Consider the following 22,905-nt stretch of genomic DNA (forward strand, 5'->3'; position numbering starts at 1 on the left):
AAGTTGTTGGAATTTTTTAAGGTTGTGGGGAATGGATGAAGGTTGTGGGGAATGGATGAAAGTTGTGGGGAATGGATGAAGGTTGTGGGGAATGGATGAAGGTTGTGGGGAATGGATGAAGGTTGTGGGGAATGGATGAAGGTTGTGGGGAATGGATGAAGGTTGTGGGGAATGGATGAAGGTTGTGGGGAATGGATGAAAGTTGTGGGGAATGGATGAAAGTTGTGGGGAATGGATGAAGGTTGTGGGGAATGGATGAAAGTTGTGGGAACGATTGAAGGTTGTGGGGAATGGATGAAGGTTGTGGGGAATGAATGAAGGTTGTGGGGAATGGATGAAGGTTGTGGGGAATGGATGAAGGTTGTGGGGAATGGATGAAGGTTGTGGGGAATGGATAAGGGTTGTGGGGAATGGATGAAAGTTGTGGGAATGAATGAAGGTTGTGGGGAATGGATGAAGGTTGTGGGGAATGGATGAAAGTTGTGGGAATGGATGAAGGTTGTGGGGAATGGGTGAAAGTTGTGAGAATGGATGAAAGTTGTGGAGAATGGATGAAAGTTGTGGGGAATGGATGAAAGTTGTGGGGAATGGATGAAGGTTGTGGGGAATGGATGAAGGTTGTGGGGAAAGGATGAAGGTTGTGGGGAAAGGATGAAGGTTGTGGGGAATGGATGAAGGTTGTGGGGAATGGATGAAAGTTGTGGGAATGAATGAAGGTTGTGGGGAATGGATGAATATTGTGGGGAATGGATGAAGGTTGTGGGGAATGGGTGAAAGTTGTGGGAATGGATGAAAGTTGTGGGGAATGGATGAAATTTGTGGGGAATAGATGAAGGTTGTGGGGAATGGATGAAGGTTGTGGGGAATGGGTGAAGGTTGTGGGGAATGGGTGAAGGTTGTGGGGAATGGGTGAAGGTTGTGGGGAATGGGTGAAGGTTGTGAGGAATGGATGAATTTTGAGAGGAAAGGTTGTGGGGAATGGATGAAAGATGTGGGGAATGAATGAAGGTTGTGGGGAATGGATGAAAGTTGTGGGAATGGATGAAATTTAGGGAGAACGGATGGAGGCTGTGGGAATGGATGAAGGTTGTAAGAATGGATGAAGGTTGTGGGAATGGATGAAAGTTGTGGGGAATGGACGGAGGCTGTGGGAATGGATGAAAGTTGTGGGGAATGGACGGAGGCTGTGGGGATGGATGAAAGTTGTGGAGAATGGACGGAGGCTGTGGGGAAGGGATGGAGGTTGTGGGAATGGAGGAAAGTTTTTGTGGGGAATGGATGGAGGCTGTGGGAATGGATGGAGGCTGTGGGGAATGGATGAAGGTTGTGGGGAATGGGTGAAGGTTGTGGGAATGAAGGTTATGGAGAATGGATGAAGGTTGTGGGAATGAAGGTTGTGGGGAATGGATGCAGGTTGTGGGGAATGGATGCAGGTTGTGGGGAATGGATGGAGGCTGTGGGGAATGGATGAAGGTTGTGGGGAATGGATGAAGGTTGTGGGGAATGGATGAAGGTTGTGGGGAATGGATGAAGGTTGTGGGGAATGGATGAAGGTTGTGGGGGAATAGATGAAGGTTGTGGAGGAATGGATGAAGGTTGTGGAGGAATGGATGAAGGTTGTGAAGGAATGGATGAAGGTTGTGGAGGAATGGATGAAGGTTGTGGAGGAATGGATGAAGGTTGTGGGGAATGGATGGAGGCTGTGGGGAATAGATGGAGGCTGTGGGGAATGGATGAAGGTTGTGGGAAATGGATGAAGGTTGTGGGGACTGAATGAAGGTTGTGGGGACTGGATGAAGGTTGTGGGGACTGGATGAAGGTTGTGGGGAATGGATGAAGGTTGTGGGGAATGGATGAAGGCTGGTAGTCTCCCAGCTCAGGCAGACAGTACTGAAGTCTCCCAGCTCAGGGTGACACCACTGAAGTCTCCCAGCTCAGGGTGACACTACTGAAGTCTCCCAGCTCAGGGTGACACCACTGAAGTCTCCCAGCTCAGGGTGACACCACTGAAGTCTCCCAGCTCAGGGTGACACAACTGATGTCTCCCAGCTCAGGGTGACACCACTGAAGTCTCCCAGCTCAGGGTGACACCACTGAAGTCTCCCAGCTCAGGGTGACACCACTGAAGTCTCCCAGTTCAGGGTGACACCCCTGAAGTCTCCCAGCTCAGTTTGACACCCCTGAAGTCTTCCAGCTCAGGGTGACACCCCTGAAGTCTCCCAGCTCAGGCTGACACCCCTGACGTCTCCCAGCTCAGTTTGACACCCCTGAAGTCTCCCAGCTCAGGCTGACACCCCTGAAGTCTCCCAGCTCAGGCTGACACCCCTGACGTCTCCCAGCTCAGGCTGACACCCCTGACGTCTCCCAGCTCAGGCTGCCACCCCTGACGTCTCCCAGCTCAGGCTGCCACCCCTGACGTCTCCCAGCTCAGGCTGCCACCCCTGACGTCTCCCAGCTCAGGCTGCCACCCCTGACGTCTCCCAGCTCAGGCTGCCACCCCTGACGTCTCCCAGCTCAGGCTGCCACCCCTGACGTCTCCCAGCTCAGGCTGCCACCCCTGACGTCTCCCAGCTCAGGCTGCCACCCCTGACGTCTCCCAGCTCAGGCTGCCACCCCTGACGTCTCCCAGCTCAGGCTGCCACCCCTGACGTCTCCCAGCTCAGGCTGCCACCCCTGACGTCTCCCAGCTCAGGCTGCCACCCCTGACGTCTCCCAGCTCAGGCTGCCACCCCTGACGTCTCCCAGCTCAGGCTGCCACCCCTGACGTCTCCCAGCTCAGGCTGCCACCCCTGACGTCTCCCAGCTCAGGCTGACACCCCTGACGTCTCCCAGCTCAGGCTGACACCCCTGACGTCTCCCAGCTCAGGCTGACACCCCTGACGTCTCCCAGCTCAGGCTGACACCCCTGAGGTCTCCCAGCTCAGGCTGACACCCCTGAGGTCTCCCAGCTCAGGCTGACACCCCTGAGGTCTCCCAGCTCAGGCTGACACCCCTGAGGTCTCCCAGCTCAGGCTGACACCCCTGAGGTCTCCCAGCTCAGGCTGACACCCCTGACGTCTCCCAGCTCAGGCTGACACCCCTGACGTCTCCCAGCTCAGGCTGACACCCCTGACGTCTCCCAGCTCAGGCTGACACCCCTGACGTCTCCCAGCTCAGGCTGACACCCCTGAGGTCTCCCAGCTCAGGCTGACACCCCTGACGTCTCCCAGCTCAGGCTGACACCCCTGACGTCTCCCAGCTCAGGCTGACACCCCTGACGTCTCCCAGCTCAGGCTGACACCCCTGACGTCTCCCAGCTCAGGCTGACACCCCTGACGTCTCCCAGCTCAGGCTGACACCCCTGAGGTCTCCCAGCTCAGGCTGACACCCCTGAGGTCTCCCAGCTCAGGCTGACACCCCTGAGGTCTCCCAGCTCAGGCTGACACCCCTGACGTCTCCCAGCTCAGGCTGACACCCCTGAGGTCTCCCAGCTCAGGCTGACACCCCTGACGTCTCCCAGCTCAGGCTGACACCCCTGAGGTCTCCCAGCTCAGGCTGACACCCGCACTGAGGTCTCCCGCTCAGGCTGCCCCCCGAGGTCCCCCAGCCAGGCCCCCCTGAGGTCTCCAGCTCAGGCGGCACTGGGTCCCCCAGCTCAGGCTGCACCCTGGGGTCTCCCACTCAGGCCACCCTGGGGTCCCCCATCAGGCCCCCCCTGGGGGTCTCCCAGCTCAGGCCCCCCTGGGTTGCCCCAATGAGGTCCCCAGCTCAGGCTGCACCCCGGGTCTCCCAGCCAGGCACACCCAGGCCCCGCTCAGGCGGGCCCCCTGAGTCCCCCCAGCTCAGGCTGACCCCCTGAGTCCCCCAGCTCAGGCACACCCTGAGGTCTCCCAGGGCTGACCCCCCAGGTCTCAGCTCAGGCGCCCCCCCTGAGGTCTCAGCTCAGGCGGGCCCCTGAGGTCTCCCAGCTCAGGCGGGCCCCTGAGGTCTCCCAGCTCGGGCGGGCCTGGGGTCCCCCAGCTCAGGCGGGCCCCCGAGTCCCCCAGCCCCAGGCGGGCCTCCTGAGGTCTCAGCTCGGTGCCCCCTGGGTCCCCCAGCTCAGGCTGCCTCCTGGGTTCCCAGCTCAGGCGCCCCCCGGGGTCTCCCCTCAGGCCCCCGAGGTCTCAGCTCAGGGGGGCCCCCTGAGTCTCCCAGCTCAGGCTGACCCCTGGGGTCCCCCGCTCAGGCTGAGGAGCCAGCGCCCCCTGGGCCCCCGCTCAGGCGGGGCCCTCTGAGTCTCCCAGCTCAGGCTGCCTCGGGGTCTCCCAGCTCAGGCTGCCTCTGGTCCCCCAGCTCAGGCTGCCTCCTAGGTCTCCCAGCTCAGGCGGGCCTCCTGAGTCCCCCAGCTCGGGGGCCTCGGGTCTCCCAGCTCAGGCTGACCTCCTGAGTCTCCCAGCTCAGGCTGCCTCCTGGTCTCCCAGCTCGGGCCCCGGCCCCCTGGGGTCTCCCAGCTCAGGCGGGCCTCCTGGTCTCCCAGCCAGGCGGGCCTCCTGGGGTCCCCCAGCTCGGGGCGGGCCTCCTGGTCCCCCAGCTCAGGCTGCCCCTGGGGGGTCTCCCAGCTCAGGCACACTCCTGAGTCTCCCAGCTCAGGCTGACACTCCTGAGGTCCCCCAGCCAGGCTGCCCGGGGTCTCCACTCAGGCCACTTGGGGTCCCCCAGCTCAGGCGGGCCTCCGGGGAGTCCCCCACTCAGGCGGGCCTCCTGAGGTCCCCGCTCAGGCTGCCCCGGGGAGTCCCCCAGCTCGGGTGCACTCTGGGTCCCCCAGCCAGGCTCCCCCTGAGTCCCCCAGCTCAGGCTGCCTCCTGAGTCCCCAGCTCAGGCGGGCCTCCTGATCCCAGCTCAGGGGCCTCCTGAGGCCGCTCAGGCGGGCCTCCACCCCCCAGCTCAGGCGGGCCTCCTGGGTCCCAGCTCAGGCTGCCTCCACGTCCCCCAGCTGGCTGCCTCCTGGGGTCCCCCAGCTCAGGCTGCCCCCGGGTCCCCCAGCTCAGGCGGGCCTCCTGGGTCTCCCAGCTCAGGCGGGCCTTGACGTCCCCCAGCTCAGGCTGCCTCCTGAGGTCCCCCAGCTCAGGCTGCCCCCTGGGTCTCCCAGCTCAGGTGCCTCCTGAGGTCTCCCGACTGCCCCTGAGTCCCCCAGCTCAGGCTGCCTCCGGGGAGTCTCCCAGCTCGGGCTGCCCTGCGTCTCCCAGCTCAGGCGGGCCTCCGGGGTCTCCCGCTCGGCGGGCCCCCTGACGTCTCCCAGCTCAGGCCCTCCTGAGTCCCCCAGCTCAGGCTGCCTCCTGGGGTCCCCCAGCTCAGGCTGCCCCCTGGGGTCTCCCAGCCCAGGCGGGCCTCCTGACGTCTCCCAGCTCAGGCTGACACTCCTGGGTCTCAGCTCAGGCCCTCCTGAGTCTCCCAGCTCGGGCCCCGCCCCTGGGGTCCCCCAGCTCAGGCGGGCCTCCTGCGTCTCCCAGCTCAGGCTGCCTCCTGGGTCCCCCCGCTCAGGCTGCCTCCTGAGGTCCCCCAGCTCAGGCGGGCCTCCTGAGTCCCCCAGCTCGGGCTGCCTCCTGGGGTCTCCCAGCTCAGGCGGGCCTCCTGACGTCTCCCAGCTCAGGCGGGCCCCTGAGTCCCCCAGCTCAGGCGGGCCTCCGGGGTCTCCCAGCTCAGGCGGCCTCCTGACGTCCCCCCAGCTCAGGCGGGCCCCTGAGTCTCCCAGCTCGGCGCCCTGAGGTCCCCCAGCTCAGGCGGGCCCCCTGGGGTCCCCCAGCTCAGGCACCCCCTGACGTCTCCCGCTCGGGCGGCCCGCGTCCCCCAGCTCAGGCTGCCCTGGGGGTCTCCCAGCTCAGGCGGGCCCCCTGACGTCCCCCCGCTCAGGCACACTCCGGGGTTCCAGCTCAGGCTGCCTCCTGGCCCCCAGTGGCGGCCTCCTGGGTCCCCCAGCTCAGGCTGCCTCCTGAGGCCCCAGCTCAGGCGGGCCTCCTGAGTCCCCCAGCTCAGGCTGCCCCCCGGGCGTCTCCCAGCTCAGGCTGCCTCCTGGGGTCTCCCAGCTCAGGCGCCTCCTGACGTCTCCCAGCTCAGGCGGGCCTCCTGGAGTCCCCCAGCTCAGGCTGCCTCCTGACGTCCCGCTGGGGCTGGCCTCCTGACCCCCCAGCTCAGGCTGCCTCCTGGGGTCTGCCAGGCTGCCTCCTGACGTCCCCCAGCTCAGGCTGCCCCCTGAGTCCCCCGGGGCGGGCCCCCTGGTCTCCCAGCTCAGGCGGGCCTCCTGAGTCCCCCAGCTCAGGCGCCTCCTGGGGTCTCCCAGCTCAGGCGGGCCTCCGAGTCTCAGCTCAGGCGACACTCCTGAGTCCCCCAGCCAGGCTGCCCCCTGAGCCCCCAGCTCGGCGGGCCTCCTGAGTCTCCCAGCTCGGGCGACACCCTGAGCCCCCAGCCAGGCTGACACTCCTGGTCCCCCGCTCAGGCTGCCCCTGACGTCCCCCAGCTCAGGCTGACACTCCTGGTCTCCCAGCTCAGGCGGGCCCCCCTGACGTCCCCCAGCCCAGGCTGCCTCCTTGTGTGTGTGTGTGTGTGTGTGTGTGTGTGTGTGTGTGTGTGTGTGTGTGTGTGTGTGTGTGTATGTGTGTGTGTGTGTGTGTGTGTGTGTGTGTGTGTGTGTGTGTATGTGTGTGTGTGTGTATGTGTGTGTGTGTGTGTGTGTGTGTATGTGTGTGTGTGTGTGTGTGTGTGTGTGTGTGTGTGTGTGTGTGTGTGTGTGTGTGTGTGTGTGTTTGTGTGTGTGTGTGTGTGTGTGTGTGTGTGTGTGTGTGTGTGTGTGTGTGTGTGTGTGTGTGTGTGTGTGTGTGTGTGTGTGTGTGTGTGTGTGTGTGTGTGTGTGTGTGTGTGTGTGTGTGTGTGTGTGTGTGTGTGTGTGTGTGTGTGTGTGTGTGTGTGTGTGTGTGTGTGTGTGTGTGTGTGTGTGTGTGTGTGTGTGTGTGTGTGTGTGTGTGTGCTCACCTATATGTGGTTGCAGGGGTCGACTCATAGCTCCTGGCCCCACCTCTTCGTTGATCGCTACTAGGTACTCTCCCTGCTCCATGAGCTTTATCATACCTCGTCTTAAAACTATGTATGGTTCCTTCCTCCACAGCATCACTTGCCAGACAACTCTATGATTAAAGAAATACTTCCTAACATCTCTCTGACTCATCTGAATCTTCAACTTCCAAGAGTGACCTTTTGTTTCTGTGTCCCCATCTCTTGAACATCCTGTCTCTGTCTACCTTGTCAATTCCTCGCAGAATTTTGTATGTCGCTATTACGTCTCCCCTAACCCTTCTGTCCTCCAGTGTCGTCAGGCAGATTTCCCTTAACCTTTCTTCGTAGGACATTCCCCTGAGCTCTGGAACTAGTCTTGTTGCAAACCTTTGCACTTTCTCTTATTTCTTAATGTGCTTGACCAGGTGTGGGTTCCAAGCTGGTGCTGCATACTCCAGTATGGGCCTGACGTACACGGTGTACAGAGTCTTGAACGATTCCTTACTGAGGTATCGGAGCGCTATTCTCATGTTTGCCAGGCGCCCATATGCTGCAGCAATTATCTGGTTGATGTGCGCCTCAGGAGATGTGCTCGGTATTATACTCACCACAAGATTCTTTTCCTTGACTGAGGTTTGCAGTCTTTGGCCACCTAGCCTATACTCTGTCTGCGGTCTTCTTTGCCCTTCCCCGATCTTCATGACTTTGCATTTGGCAGGGTTAAATTCGAGGAACCAGTTGCTGGACCAGTCTTCCAGCCAGTCCAAGTCTCTTTGTGGTCCTGCCTGATCCTCATCCGATTTAATTCTCCTCATTAACTTCACATCATCTGCAAACAGGGACACTTTTGAGTCTGTCCCTTCCGTCATATCATTCATATACCAAAAATAGCACTGATCCTAGGACTGACCCCAGTGGAACCCCACTCGTCACATGCGCCCACTCTGACACCTCGTCACGTACCATGACTCGTTGTTGCCTCCCTGTCAGGTATTCTCTGATTCATTGTAGTGCTCTTCCTGTTATGTGTGCCTGATCCTCTAGCTTTTGCACTAATCTCTTGTGAGGAACTGTGTCAAAGGCCTTCTTGCAGTCTCTCGTGTCTTAAATCCATTACCTTGTCATAAAACTCCAGTAGGTTTGTGACACAGGATTTTCCTTCCCTCAATCCGTGCTAGTTGTCGTTTATAAGCTTGTTCCGTTCTAGGAGCTCCACCACTCTCCTCCTGATAATCTTCTCCATGACTTTGCATACTATACACGTCAGTGACACTGGTCTGTAGTTTAGTGCCTCATGTCTGTCTCTTTTCTTAAAAATTGGGACTACATTTGTCGTCTTCCATACCTCAGGTAGTTGCCCATTTTCAATGGATGTGTTGAAAATTGTTAAGTGGCACACACAGGGTTTCTGCTTCCTCTCTAAGGACCCATTTAGAGATATTGTCCGGCCCCACTGCCTTTGAGGTATCAAGTTCACTTAGCAGCTTCTTCACCTCCTCCTCAGTTGTGTGTATTTCATCTGACTTCCCAGAGTCCTTCCTGTCTCCACTGTAAATACTTAAATCTCTTGTTGAGCTCCTCACATACTTCTTGGTCGTTTCTTGTAAGCTCCCCACTTTCTTTTCTCAGCTTGATTACCTGGTCTTTGACTGTTGTCTTCCTCCTGATGTGGCACTACAACAGCATCAGGTCAGACTTGACTTTCGATGCTACGTCGTTTTCTTACTGTCGTTCGGGGTCCCTCCTTATCTGTGCATACTCGTTTCTGGCTCTCCAACTATTCTCTTTATTTTCCTGGGTCCTTTGTCTTCTGTACTTTTTCCATTCTCTAGCGCACTTAGTTTTCGCCTCCCTACACCTTTGGGTAAACCAAGGGCTCGTTCTGGTCTTCCCATTGTTACTGATTTCCTATCAATTTTCTTTCCCACTGAACCTCCTGCAGGAAGTTCCTCATGGCTGTGTAGTCCCCCCTTTTGTAGTTTGGCTTTTCTCATCCTACTCCTGTTTCCCTCTCCACTTGTAACTCTACTATGTATTCTAAGCTTAGAACCACGTGATCACTAGCTCCGAGAGACCTTTCATACGTGATGTCCTCGATGTCCGAGCTACTCTTGCTGTGTGTGTGTGTGTGTGTGTGTGTGTGTGTGTGTGTGTGTGTGTGTGTGTGTGTGTGTGTGTGTGTGTGTGTGTGTGTGTGTGTGTGTGTGTGTGTGTGTGTGTGTGCGTGCGTGCACGCACGAGCGCACATCCGCTTCAAGAACATCACTAAAATATCACATCGAAGTGCTACGTCAAGACCACACCGGACGTATCTGGCCAGTTCATCACCACAACTTTCATCACCATAATGTTCATCACGACAACGTTCAACAGAACGTTCATCAACACAACGTTCATCAACACAATGTTCATCACCACAATGTTCATCACCACAATGTTCATCACCACAATGTTCATCACCACAATGTTCACCACAACAGCCATCACCACAATGTTCATCAACACAATGCTCAACACAATGTTCATCATCACAACGTTCATCACAATGTTCACCACAACAGTCATCACAATGTTCACCACAACAGCCATCACCACAATGTTCATCAACACAATGCTCAACACAATGTTCATCATCACAACGTTCATCACAATGTTCACCACAACAGTCATCACAATGTTCACCACAACAGCCATCACCACAATGTTCATCAACACAATGCTCAACACAATGTTCATCATCACAACGTTCATCACAATGTTCACCACAACATTCATCACAATGTTCACCACAACAGTCATCACAACGTTCATCACAATGTTCATCACAACGTTCATCAATTACACTAATCACTCATCTTTAATTCCTCTTTTGTTCTTGAAATTTTTACAGATTAACATGGAGTTGCAACCTTCAAGGTGGAGGAGGTGGGGGAGGTGGGGGAGGTGGGGGAGGTGGGGGTGGGGGAGGTGGGGGAGGTGGGGGAGGGGGAGAGGAGGGAGAGTGAAAGGGGTAAAGAAGAGGGAGAGTAGAAGATGGGAAGGGGAGGGAGAGTAGGTGGGAAGGATGGCCTGCTGCTGGTGAAGTGTTCTTATTCCAAGGAACTGCAGCTACCCTCCACTTACTAAGTGGAAATATCGCCTCCAAAAGTACAAGTACAAGTACAAGTACAAGTACAATCATACCACCTGACATTTACTTGTAGAAATGAAGATTATTATTGTTAATACCGCTGGCCTGGTCAACCAGGTTGTTGCTACATCTTGTCACCATTGAAAGTCATGTTATTCTTCACTGCCCACTGGCAGACTTTGCTTATATCTTCTTACACTTTCTTTCTGTCATCTAAGGTAATTTTAATTTTTATTTTAAAGTCATTTGCAAATGATGATACGAAACTGTGTCGACTCCAGGCTGAGGGACTGATTATTCCTGGCGAAACGTTTCCAGAATAAAGGTAGCCAAATGTTGCAGAAGTGTCTCATTTATCAACCTGCCGATTTTGTAAAAAAAAATTATTCAGACCACAACGAGGATGAGAAACAGTAAAGGCGCCAGGACAGTGCCTTGGGGTACTAATGCTAGATTTCGTCTTGTGTATTACGACTAATTTTTCGTGATCTGTCAGAAAGTTAAATATCCATTTACCTACTTTTCCCCAGTAAACTTATCACCATCATTTCATCTACAATCACTATGGTCACTTTCGTCAAAAGACTTTGCATAAACCGTGCATCCCACGTCTGTATTTTTTGCATTTTTCATTGTCCACACAATCCTCTGATAATGGTTTAATAGTTATAAACATCATATTCCCGCTCTAACACATGTTTAGGTTGTTCAGGTTAATCTATAATGTTTGTGTTTGGCGTCTTATCACTCTTTTTGAAGACTTTCATGATGTGTAATGTTAGGTCTACTGGTCTGTATTGTTTTTGCCAGTGCTCTACTGCCTCCTTTATTCATAGGATGTAACGTTTGCAATTTTTAAGCTCTAGGGAATTTCGCCTAGAACTAGGCTCTTTCTCCAAAGGTTATCGAACATTAAAATGGTATAAAATACCGACAGGTTGTTAGGTAAGACACATATGCAACAATTAGGTATCTTTATTTCGAAACGTTTCGCCTACACAGTAGGCTTCTTCAGTCGAGTACAGAAAAGTTGATAGAAGCAGAAGATACTTGAAGACGATATAATCAGTCCATCACCCTTAAAGTTTTGAGGTGGTCAGTCCCTCAGTCTGGAGAAGAGCATTGTTCCAGAGTATGAAACAATATCTTACAATATCAACTTTTCTGTACTCGACTGAAGAAGCCTACTGTGTAGGCGAAACGTTTCGAAATAAAGATACCTAACTGTTGCATATATGTCTTACCTAACAAAGGTTATCGAGTACTCCTGCAAGTGGTATTTTGTAATTTTATAAATAAGGAACTCTCTGAATCCAGTCCAGGTGCTGCATGCTTTCTATTTCCTTGTCAAATTTCACGGGATTACTGCTTCTGTGTGACCTTCGGAGGTAACGATTTTTTTTCCCTTCATTCTCTCCCCTGCTGTTGTTGATTGCTGAATACTGAATCAGTTTTTTTTTTTTTTTAGAATTTCGCTCATTTCGTTTTCACTGTCAGTGCATTTTGCATATATGCAGAAATATTTGGGGTTTCTAACAATATTCTGGACACCTTTTTGTTCCCTTTGTGCTTCCTTTGTTTGATGTGAAACTTGAAGCGTTTGTCCTATCTGTGGTGATCTTTCGGTGAAGATTATCTTTCTTTTTAGGCTTTCTCGAAGGTGTATATTTAATACAGACCTTGTATGTTTCTGTATTCAGTTTTTGTAATTACTAGTGAGGGGTCAGAGTGCTCATGACTGTTCCTCAGGATGTGTCTGATAGTTCGTTGTTTATTTCGTCCCAGTTAATTGTCTGATTGTTGAAGTTAAACTTACTGAACATATCTTCTCCTACATTATTAACGCAGTTTTCCATCCCTACATTTATACTTGCTTATAATTCCATGATGTGTCTGTGATTGTTATGTCTCTGATTACTTCTTCACTGTTTGTCCCTGTCCACCTTTCCTATATATACTGGCTTCCTCACCTCTGTCAGTGTCTTGTAAATGGACCGAGTCGGACCGAAACGTCGTCATAAGCGCTTTCTCTCTCTCTCTCTCTCTCTCTCTCTCTCTCTCGTGTATTTTCACTCCCAGCGAGTTCTTTAATCTACTGTTTTCAAATCAAACTTCTCACAAAGCTCCATTACCTCTCTGGTACGTACCTGTTGACCTAATAATCGGAACATTATCTCTCATATGGTAACACCAAAAAAAATATACGCAAAAAATTTGTATTAACAATATTGGATCCCTCCCCCCTCCGCTCCCCAAGATAAATATCTGTAACAGCCCCCAAAAAAAAATATGTATATCCAACACACGGGGGGTGGTCCCAAAAATCAATCCCGATTAGGCGGCAGGTGTTCTTAATACAGCAAATATGGATATTAGAGCGGAGCAGCAGGCGTCGCGCAGCGTGGCAACATTTATCACCGGCATCCATCACAACATCGGCCCAAAGTGTCGTACCGTAGCCAACGCGGCCGGCGTTATCGGGCGACACAATCCTCATTTGCCTTAAATACGACCGGAAATGAAAACGACACGACGAGGCTTGTCGTGTGTGTGTGTGGGGGGGGGGGAACGATGATGATGGGAGGGGGTAGTGAGGAAGGGGAAAAGATGGCGGGGAGGGGGAGAGAACAGCCTACACCACCGACAACTTAAACACAGCGTTCGTTTCCTCACGTCTTACAACATGCAAATTAACTTATCTGGGTTAAGCTAAGTAAACTTAAACTTGTCTTTACACGGTGGCTTAGTCAAGTGGCTTGACCCGCCTGTCCACGGTGGCTTAATGAAGTGGCTTGACCCGCCTGTCCACGGTGGCTTAGTCAAGTGGCTTGACCCGCCTGTCCACGGTGGCTTAATCAAGTGGCTTGACCCGCCTGTCCACGGTGGCTTAATGAAGTGGCTTGACCCGTCCACGGTGGCTTAATCAAGTGGCCACGGTGGCTTAGTGGCAAGTGGCTTGACCCGCCTGTCCACGGTGGCTTAGCCAAGTGGCTTGACCCGCCTGTCCACGGTGGCTTAGCCAAGTGGCTTGACCCGCCTGTCCACGGTGGCTTAATGAAGTGGCTTGACCCGCCTGTCCACGGTGGCTTAGTCAAGTGGCTTGACCCGCCTGTCCACGGTGGCTTAATCAAGTGGCTTGACCCGCCTGTCCACGGTGGCTTAGCCAAGTGGCTTGACCCGCCTGTCCACGGTGGCTTAGTCATGTGGCTTGACCCCCGCCTGTCCACGGTGGCTTAGTCACGTGGCTTGACCCGCCTGTCCACGGTGGCTTAGTCAAGTGGCTTGACCCGCCTGTCCACGGTGGCTTAGTCAAGTGGCTTGACCCGCCTGTCCACGGTGGCTTAGTCATGTGGCTTGACCCGCCTGTCCACGGTGGCTTAGTCATGTGGCTTGACCCGCCTGTCCCCGGTGGCTTAGTCCTGTGGCTCGACCCGCCTGTCCACGGTGGCTTAGTCATGTGGCTTGACCCGCCTGTCCACGGTGGCTTAGTCATGTGGCTTGACCCGCCTGCTTCTATTTATGTGGAACACAATTCGTCTTATTTTAGGCAATTCCCAGCGTCATTTTTTGAACGTTATTATTTTGCGCGCAATTCCCTGCGTTAATTTATGTTTCCAGCATTTTTTTTTTTGGGGGGGAGGGTTAGGTTAGGTTAGGTTAGGTTAGGTTAGGTTAGGTTAGGTTAGGTTAGGTTAGGTTAGGTTAGGTTAGGTTAGGTTAGGTTAGGTTAGGTTAGGGTAGGTTAGGTTAGGTTACATAAGCCTATTCAATAATCAAATTAAAAAAAATCATGACACGTCTGGCAGCGAAGTGTCTTGGCGAGCCCAAGCAACGTTAAAATCTGGAGGTGCGAAGACAGGTTAAGAGGGCAAGAGAGTGTTGCCTGCTGAGTGAGTCTGTTATTGTGGGTGAGGACTGAGTGTCGACCAGTTCATAGTATCAGGGGGGTTAGTGCCCCTCTTCTGGGCACTGCCCCACACCTGTGTCATAGTCAATGGTCTGATCAGTCTGGCTGCTGGTGATAGCTCGCAGCAGTGTGCATCACAGCCCGGATAATCAGGAACTGCCGGGAGAAAAATGATCAATTCTCATCTTGAAGACAGTTAGGGATCAGTATATCAGATTGCAACATGCATAATACTCTGAGAGGGCAGAGAGGGAAGGACCATGAGAAAACCATGAGAGAACCATGAGAAGACGATGAGAGGACCATCTTCAGGTAGACTCCAGGTAACCACGAGAAGACCATGAGAGGACCACGAGGATCATGAGAGAATATGAAAGAACCATGAGGACCATGAGATAACCATGAAGGCCATGAGATAATAATTTTTCGGTCTTACTAAGGTTGGCAACAGCTGCATGACAAAGTTGTAGAGGTGAACCTCATACGAAGTTACAAGAGTAGGTATGACAGGGATGAAGGGACATGGAACCAGTACAGTGTCAATACTGTGTAACAGCTGTGCTTAGTAACCAATAAATACATCTTAAGTAAACACAAATCAGCGAGTACAAATAGGTAATTCTCACTCGCTCTCTCCCCATTCATTCCTCCCTCCGTCCCTCCCTCCCCCTCTCTCTCTCTCTCTCTCTCTCTCTCTCTCTCTCTCTCTCTCTCTCCTCCGCTCCAGTGAGTATATATTATGTACTGCTTTACTGGCTCTAAGTGGATGGTGAACGATCTTTTTATTTGTTCCAGCTCTGATATTTCTCCTGCCCTGAACGGGGCCGTCAACACTGAGCAATATTCCAAATGAGAGAGCACGAGCGATTTGAAAAGTGTCACCAGTGGCATTATTTTATTTGTTTTGAAAGTTCTCATTACCCATCCCGTTATCCTCATGGCTGTCGTGATCTTTGTCTTATTGTGTTCTTTGAAAGAAAGGTCAGCTGGCATAATTATTCCCAAGTCTTTCACGTCTTCCTTTCGTTCTATCTGACGATCCTCTTGAGTTTTGTGTACAGTATTCCTTTTGAGTTGTTCATTCTTTCCATATCTAAGCAGCTGGAACTTACCACTACTGACCGTCATGTTGTTCTCCACTGCCCACTGGAAAACATTGCTTATGTCTTCCTGTGAATTTTCAGTGTCTTCTACCGAAGTGACCTTCATGCCTATTTTAGTGGTCAGGAGGCGGAAGATACAGGTAATATACGTAGTTTTATGGTTCCGTACATCCCAGGAGGCTATGTGGGGGTGAATTTGGCCAGTGGCATTATAATCATGGGGGAGCGCTAAACTTGTAAGGATTATACAGCGCCTGTAGGGATGGGGGTAATGGAAGGTATTCAGGCTCAAGTCATGGAACTGGAGCACATATCCAATTCCCTAGATCAAGAGCCCCTCACCAGTGTCAAGGAACCTCCTTTGAGGGGCTGGCCAGTGGCGGGGTCAGGAACTAAAATTCGACCCCTATAACTAGATATAGGCGAATACACACGCACGTACACACGCACGCACGCACGCAAACAACACACACAACAAAACACACACAAAAAAACAAAAAAACACACACAAAGCACAACACACATGTACGTACGTAACATTGAGGCACATTATTCGTATCTTCCAATCAGTTGTAAAACTCACACACTCGCCAAGGCTGATCTCTAAAACGACTTTGTTGATTGCATTGAATTATTACAAACAATAAATTTATTGTTCAGCCAGTGTAGCCGCGGAAATTAGTCAAGCCAATTAGCTGGTCACGCTGAATTGATAGTTAGGGTTGCTACCCTGGTTATAAATATTTAAAGCAATTATCATTCACGTAATATAATATAATATAATATATATATATATATATATATATATATATATATATATATATATATATATATATATATATATATATATATATATATATATATATATATATATATATATATATATATATATATATATATATATATATATATATATATATATATATATATATATATATATATATATATATATATACATATATATAAAATATATATATATATATATATATATATATATATATATATATATATATATATATATATAAATACATATATATATATATATATATATATATATATATATATATATATATATATATATATATATATATATATAATATTATATATATATAAATATATATAATATATATATATATATATATATATATATATATATATATATATATATATATAATATATAAATACATATATATATATATATATATATATATATATATATATATATATATATAATATATAAATACATACATTATATATATATATATATATATATATATATATATATATATATATATATATATATATATATATATATATATATATATATATATATATATATAAGGGAAGTATGCCAGGCATGAGGAGGTCAATGGCATCATAAAGAGAAGCCTCACCACAGCCCGTTGCCCAGCTCAACGGGAACCCCAAGTGCAGAGATCTGACGGAAGTCTAAAGCGTCCTGATGGAGCCACTATGCTACCTTGGAAGGATGGAAAGCAGATTGCCTGGGACTACACATGTGCTGCCACATTGGCAGACACCTACTTGCCATACTCCGTAGTGGAAGGGGGTGGAGCTGCCAGCCACAGGGAGACCCAGAAGATCCGCAAATATGAAGACCTTCCCCCTTGCTATAACTTCATCCCAATAGGGTAGGAGACCCTTGGAGCATGGGGCAAGTGTGCTCTAAAGTTCCTAATAGAGCTGGGTGAAAAGCTCATCATAGAAACCAAGGACCACAGGGCGACCAGCTTCCTCTTTCAGAGACTCAGTGTTGCGATCCAGAGAGGAAATGCCTGCAGCATTCTGGGCACGCGGCCCACCGCCGGGGAGCTGGACGAAGTATTCGAGATGTAGCTCTGAGTTACCTATGTTGTTTTACTTTCTATAGTATTTTTGTGAATGTTTTGTCAATGTATTTTGTCTTTAAATAAAATATATATATAAAATATAGGGGGTGGTAGGAGAAAATTCTCAAACAGCTTCAGGGAGAACCTTGAGTTTTCCCTGCAGCAAGTTTATTCTTTTCTCTGAGGATGAGGGTCCCTATAACAGTTCTAGAAGTGGTACCTCCCTCTAATATATATATATATATATATATATATATATATATATATATATATATATATATATATATATATATATATATATATATATATATATATATATATATATAATGTCGTGCCGAATATGTAAAAACTGGTCAATTAGCAAGACCTCATTTAAAATTAAGTCCTTTATAAAATTTCCCCTTGTACGTTTGTAGATATATTTTTTACGTTATGTTAATGTAAAAATTAATAATTTTGTAACAAAAGAACCTTAGAAAACTTACCTAACCTTATTATAACTAAGCGCAATTTAATTTAGCCTAATTCAACTAAATATATTTTATATAAGTTTATAATAATTTAACAATAAACAAACAAAATATTTTTTTTTTTGCGTTTGATTCAGAATGGTTTTTGCGAAATTACTGCATACTCAAATTTTTGCTTGCCTTATTCGGCAAGAAGAGCGTTGCTATTTAAGCCAAAATCGCAAGTTTTATTCGATACGACATCATAACATACATATATAAGCACTTTTATCTTCGGGTATAGCATCCAGTGATAATCTTAGATAGCTTGCAAGGTTCAGTGGGAATTAGCGGTCGAAGTTTAGCAGCAGCAGGAACAGTGGTGCAGTTGAGCATCGTTGCAGACCACCTCACAAAGACCACAGCGTCATTGGCACCGCTCCATTATGGAGGCAGTCAGATGTTGTTCAATGCCTCAAGAAGAACAAAGCTCGCCTGCTGGCGGTGAAGGTGCCACGTACTGGAAGATTTCTTAGTAATTGTCCCTAAATCCTCCTTGGGTACTCGCTTCGACCCTCGAATCATTCGCTTTTGGCCTAGCAGCCCTCGTACTCACCCAACATTTTTGATAAGCTCCTACTCCTGGAGCCCGGCCATGGGGTCCGGATGTATCTGCAACATTGCGTTGGCAGACTGATTTGAGATCTATGGTCTCGTCTGCCATTCATCAGAAGGAGAGAGTATATATACCAGGCACGCAGAAATCAATTATATAATGAAGAACAGCCTTGCTACACCTCGTTTCCCAGCAGAACGACAACCTCAGCAAGGCAAGCCTGATGGCCGCCAGACGGTAAGTTGATACTATGGGACTATATCTATGCATCTATAATGGTCCACACCTACCTAGGATACGCTGAAGATGGAGCTGAGTAGTGCCACCAGGTTCAGGGAGACCAAGATGATCAACAAATACAGTGTCCTGACAGCACGTTATAACTTCGTATCAATAAGATCAGAGACCATCGGAGTTTGGGGCAAGTCTGCACTTAATCTTTCAAGTGCAGACTTGTCAAGGGAAACCAAGGACCAGCTTTCTTATCCAAAGACTCAGTGTTGACATCCAGAGGGAAAATAATTGCAGCATCCTGGGCTCGCAACTACTAGTGTTCTAAATAGAGGTTTAATGTCACAAATGTTATTTTCATTCCTCATTAAAGTCTTTAAAAAATATTCACATACACATATAGGAGAGAGAGAGAGAGAGAGAGAGAGAGAGAGAGAGAGAGAGAGAGAGAGAGAGAGAGAGAGAGAGAGAGAGAGAGAGAGAATACTCAAACAGCGCCCGGGAAACCCTTAAGATTTTTCCTTGAAATGCTTATTTTCTTCTCCCAAGATGAGGGTCCCCACTCACTACCAGGTCATACCTCCCTAAACATTTATACTGTGTGTGTATACAGTATATATATAATGTAATACATACATACACACATACACACACACACACACACACACACACACACACACACACACAAAAACACACAACACACGACAAGGCAAAAACCACAATACCGAGGGTGTAGCACACACACACACACACACACACACACACACACACACACACACACACACACACACACACACACACACACCATACAAAAATCACAATACGGACTGTGCAAGAATTTACAAATCATCCACAGTAAGAGAGAAACTTTAGACGTTTCGATACATCCTGAACCAGAAGTAAAGTGAGGAATAGGGAAACGGAAGTAGCACTAGTAGTAACAGTATAGTAGTAACAACAATAGTAGTAGTAGTAACAGTAATAGTAGTAGTGATAACAGTAATGTAGTAATAGTAGTAGTATTGTACAAGCAGTAGTCATATCTGTAATAATAATTTTTGAGTGAGATCTGCAGTCTTGGTGGTTCACTCCTACTGGGTTATCTACCCAGTTTCACAAACTCTGACTATCATGCTAAACAAACTTTCTTCTCTTCTGACGTAACATGAACCTCCTGTACATAAAAATAGGGGGGAGGAGCTGACGTTTCGGTCCGACTTGGACCATTTACAAAGTCACTCCTGTACTTTAAGGTCTTCCACATATAACACCCTCCATTGTCTAGATATCAAACCTACATTGACGCAAATTAATAAACTTCGCTCTAATCTAGCTCATATTTCTCGTCCTGTCACTGTTTACTTATAAACTACATTACCAACCCAACACTTTGATGTCACTGGCCACAATCTTTCCCATATATTTAAAGAAAAAAATTTTTACCTTCCTGACACTAGACGTGATCTTTCCTGTCATGTTAAAAGATCACAGATACTTGTAAAATAATCTACCAAAAGTATCTACATAGATACTTTCGGTATCTATAGTCACCGTCTTTTATAATCTATCCTTATACACAACATTTCTAAAATGAACCTTAGAATGATATATAATAATGACAATTCAATTTGTAAGACAAATCTGCAATGCTTAATTATGTTCATTGTCGAAACATTTCGCCTCCTTATCAGACTTCTTCAGTCAAATCAAGTGGTTCAACAGTAGTAGTAGAGGCAAGAGACTTAAATACTTTAGCTAGAAGTGAAATATAGCAGCTGACGAAGACCTGACAGGTGAGCGGGATAACTAGTGGAAGTAGGTCATGGTAAACACCTGTTAGTAATACAGGTGTAGAAGATTTGACCTGTACTGGAAAATCTTCCAGCTCCTGCACCCAACATCTTGCTCCTGGGGGATTTCAACTTAAGGCACCTAAAATGGAGGAATATAGCAAATAATATTGTTGCAGTAATAACACCAGGAGGCAGCTCTGATGAAAACTCACACTCACACGAGCTTTTAAATCTCTGCACAAAATTCAATTTAAACCAGCAAATAATAGAGCCTACTAGACTGGAGAATACACTAGACCTCATCTTCACTAACAATGATGATCTGATAAGAAATGTCACCATATCAAAAACAATATACTCAGATCACAACATAATTGAGGTTCAGTCATGTATGCGTGGAGCCCCAGACCGACATAATGAGACTAGTCACGAGGGAGCATTCACCAAATTCAACTTCAATAACAAAAACATAAAGTGGGACCAAGTAAACCAAGTCCTAACCGATATAAGCTGGGAAGATATACTAAGCAACACAGACCCCAACTTATGCCTAGAACAGATTAACTCGGTGGCACTCGATGTATGCACAAGGCTTATTCCTCTAAGAAAAAGGAGGAGTAGATGTAAAATAGAAAGAGACAGGCGCTCCCTTTACAGGCGACGGAAAAGAATAACAGAGCGGCTAAAAGAGGTCAATATATCTGAAATGCATAGGGAGACACTGGTCAGAGAAATAGCAAGCATCGAACTTAAGCTAAAAGAATCCTTTAGGAGTCAGGAATCGCGGGAAGAACTAAAAGCCATAAATGAAATCGAAAGAAACCCAAAGTATTTCTTCTCCTATGCCAAATCAAAATCGAGAACAACGTCCAGTATTGGGCCCCTACTTAAACAAGATGGGTCCTACACAGATGACAGCAAGGAAATGAGTGAGCTACTCAAGTCCCAATATGACTCAGTTTTTAGCAAGCCGCTAACCAGACTGAGAGTCGAAGATCAAAATGAATTTTTTATGAGAGAGCCACAAAATTTGATTAACACAAGCCTATCCGATGTTATCCTGACGCCAAATGACTTCGAACAGGCGATAAATGACATGCCCATGCACTCTGCCCCAGGGCCAGACTCATGGAACTCTGTGTTCACCAAGAACTGCAAGAAGCCCCTATCACGAGCCTTTTCCATCCTGTGGAGAGGGAGCATGGACACGGGGGTCGTCCCACAGTTACTAAAAACAACAGACATAGCCCCACTCCACAAAGGGGGCAGTAAAGCAACAGCAAAGAACTACAGACCAATAGCACTAACATCCCATATCATAAAAAATATCTTTGAAAGGGTCCTAAGAAGCAAGATCACCACCCATCTAGAAACCCATCAGTTACACAACCCAGGGCAACATGGGTTTAGAACAGGTCGCTCCTGTCTGTCTCAACTATTGGATCACTACGACAAGGTCCTAAATGCACTAGAAGACAAAAAGAATGCAGATGTAATATATACAGACTTTGCAAAAGCCTTCGACAAGTGTGACCATGGCGTAATAGCGCACAAAATGCGTGCTAAAGGAATAACAGGAAAAGTCGGTCGATGGATCTATAATTTCCTCACTAACAGAACACAGAGAGTAGTCGTCAACAGAGTAAAGTCCGAGGCAGCTACGGTGAAAAGCTCTGTTCCACAAGGCACAGTACTCGCTCCCATCTTGTTCCTCATCCTCATATCCGACATAGACAAGGATGTCAGCCACAGCACCGTTTCTTCCTTTGCAGATGACACCCGAATCTGCATGACAGTGTCTTCCATTGCAGACACTGCAAGGCTCCAGGCGGACATCAACCAAATCTTTCAGTGGGCTGCAGAAAACAATATGAAGTTCAACGATGAGAAATTTCAATTACTCAGATATGGTAAACATGAGGAAATTAAATCTTCATCAGAGTACAAAACAAATTCTGGCCACAAAATAGAGCGAAACACCAACGTCAAAGACCTGGGAATGATCATGTCGGAGGATCTCACCTTCAAGGACCATAACATTGTATCAATCGCATCTGCTAGAAAAATGACAGGATGGATAATGAGAACCTTCAAAACTAGGGAGGCCAAGCCCATGATGACACTCTTCAGGTCACTTGTTCTATCTAGGCTGGAATATTGCTGCACACTAACAGCACCTTTCAAGGCAGGTGAAATTGCCGACCTAGAAAATGTACAGAGAACTTTCACGGCGCGCATAACGGAGATAAAACACCTCAATTACTGGGAGCGCTTGAGGTTCCTAAACCTGTATTCCCTGGAACGCAGGAGGGAGAGATACATGATTATATACACCTGGAAAATCCTAGAGGGACTAGTACCGAACTTGCACACGAAAATCACTCACTACGAAAGCAAAAGACTTGGCAGACGATGCACCATCCCCCCAATGAAAAGCAGGGGTGTCACTAGCACGTTAAGAGACCATATAATAAGTGTCAGGGGCCCGAGACTGTTCAACTGCCTCCCAGCACACATAAGGGGGATTACCAACAGACCCCTGGCAGTCTTCAAGCTGGCACTGGACAAGCACCTAAAGTCAGTTCCTGATCAGCCGGGCTGTGGCTCGTACGTTGGTTTGCGTGCAGCCAGCAGCAACAGCCTGGTTGATCAGGCTCTGATCCACCAGGAGGCCTGGTCACAGACCGGGCCGCGGGGGCGTTGACCCCCGGAACTCTCTCCAGGTAAACTCCAGGTACTAAGATACAATGATGATGCTGTGTCTGATAAATGGTATACAATGAGTAAGACCCTTGTATGATACCAGTTTGATACAGCAACA

The 22,905-nt window shown here is 48.6% G+C and overlaps 1 protein-coding gene across 1 annotated transcript in view; it reads right to left on the reverse strand.

Moving 5' to 3' along the window:
• Window positions 1–22,905, reverse strand: part of LOC128685712 (uncharacterized) — a 328,233-nt gene that overhangs the window by 119,172 nt on the left and 186,156 nt on the right. The window lies entirely within an intron of this gene.

The sequence above is a fragment of the Cherax quadricarinatus genome, chromosome 1 (genome assembly GCF_038502225.1).
Source record: "Cherax quadricarinatus isolate ZL_2023a chromosome 1, ASM3850222v1, whole genome shotgun sequence".
Classification (NCBI taxonomy): domain Eukaryota; kingdom Metazoa; phylum Arthropoda; class Malacostraca; order Decapoda; family Parastacidae; genus Cherax; species Cherax quadricarinatus.